This window comes from Protopterus annectens, chromosome 12.part0 (genome assembly GCF_019279795.1).
Source record: "Protopterus annectens isolate FY-2018-M chromosome 12.part0, PAN1.0, whole genome shotgun sequence".
Classification (NCBI taxonomy): domain Eukaryota; kingdom Metazoa; phylum Chordata; order Ceratodontiformes; family Protopteridae; genus Protopterus; species Protopterus annectens.
The window spans coordinates 118,996,544-118,999,043 of NC_056746.1; positions in this window are offsets into that span (position 1 = coordinate 118,996,544).

A 2,500-nucleotide genomic window follows, 5' to 3' on the forward strand; every position below is an offset into this window, starting at 1 on the left:
ACTCACACACAAACACACATTAACACAGACTAACAACACTAGAGCTATCCCCTTACCCTAACTTTTACCCAAACTTTAAAATACACACACACTCACACACAAACACGCATTAACACAGACTAACAACACTAGATCTATCCCCTTACCCTAACATTTACCCTAACTTTAAAATACACACCCTCCCACACAAACACACATAAACACAGACTAACAACACTAGATCTACCCCCTTACCCTAACATTTAGCCAAACTTTAAAATACACACACTCCCACACAAACACACAAACACAGACTAACAACACTAGATTTGTCCCGTTACCCTAATATTTACCCTAACTTTAAAATACACACACTCACACGGAAACACACATCAACACAGACTAACAACAGTAGATCTACCTCCTTACCCTAACATTTACCCAAACTTTAAAATATACACACTCCCACATAAACACACACAAACACAGACTAACAACACTAGATGTAGCCCTTTACCCTAACATTTACCCTAACTTTAAAATACACACACTCCCACACAAACAGCTATAAACACAGACCAACAACACTAGATCTAGCCCCTTACCCTAACATTTTCCCTAACTTTAAAATACACACACTCACACACAAACACACATTAACACAGACTAACAACACTAGATCTATCCCCTTACCCTAACATTTACCCTAACTTTAAAATACACACACTCACACAACAAACACACATAATAATAGACTATACACACCATATGTCTATCCACTTACCCTAACATTTACCCTAACACACACTCCCACACAGATATAAACACAGACTAACAACACTAGATCTATCCCCTTACCCTAACATTTACCTTAACTTTAAAATACACACCATCCCACACAAACACACATAAAGACAGACTAACAACACTAGAGCTATCCCCTTACCCTAACATTTACCCAAACTTTAAAATACACACACTCACACACAAACACACATTAACACAGACTAACAACACTAGACCTATCCCCTTACCCTAACTTTTACCCAAACTTTAAAATACACACACACTCACACACAAACACACATTAACACAGACTAACACCACTAGATCTATCCCCTTACCCTAACATTTACCCTAACTTTAAAATACACACCCTCCCACACAAACACACATAAACACAGACTAACAACACTAGATCTACCCCCTTACCCTAACATTTAGCCAAACTTTAAAATACACACACTCCCACACAGACACACAAACACAGACTAACAACACTAGATTTGTCCCATTACCCTAATATTTACCCTAACTTTAAAATACACACACTCACACGGAAACACACATCAACACAGACTAACAACACTAGATCTACCTCCTTACCCTAACATTTACCCAAACTTTAAAATATACACTCCCACATAAACACACACAAACACAGACTAACAACACTAGATGTATCCCTTTACCCTAACATTTACCCTAACTTTAAAATACACACACTCCCACACAAACAGATATAAACACAGACTAACAACACTAGATCTAGCCGCTTACCCTAACATTTTCCCTAACTTTAAAATACACACACTCACACACAAACACACATTAACACAGACTAACAACACTAGATCTATCCCCTTACTCCTAACATTTACCCTAACTTTAAAATACACACACTCCCACACAAACACACATTAACACAGACTAACAACACTAGATCTATCCCCTTACCCTAACATTTACCCTAACTTTAAAATACACACACTCACACACAAACACACATAAACATAGACTAAATACACTAGATATATCCCCTTACCCTAACATTTACCCTAACACACACTCCCACACAGATATAAACACAGACTAACAACACTAGATCTATCCCCTTACCCTAACATTTAACCAAACTTTAAAATACACACACTCACACACAAACACACATTAACACAGACTAACAACACTAGAGCTATCCCCTTACCCTAACTTTTACCCTAACTTTAAAATACACACACCTCCCACACAAACACACATAAACACAGACTAACAACACTAGATCTACCCCCTTACTCCTAACATTTACCCAAACTTTAAAATACACACTCCCACACAAACACACAAACACAGACTAACAACACTAGATTTGTCCCATTACCCTAATATTTACCCTAACTTTAAAATACACACACACACGGAAACACACATCAACACAGACTAACAACACTAGATCTACCTCCTTACCCTAACATTTACCCAAACTTTAAAATATACACACTCCCACATAAACACACACAAACACAGACTAACAACACTAGATGTAGCCCTTTACCCTAACATTTACCCTAACTTTAAAATACACACACTCCCACACAAACAGATATAAACACAGACTAACAACACTAGATCTAGCCCCTTACCCTAACATTTTCCCTAACTTTAAAATACACACACTCACACACAAACACACATTAACACAGACTAACAACACTAGATCTATCCCCTTACCCTAACATTT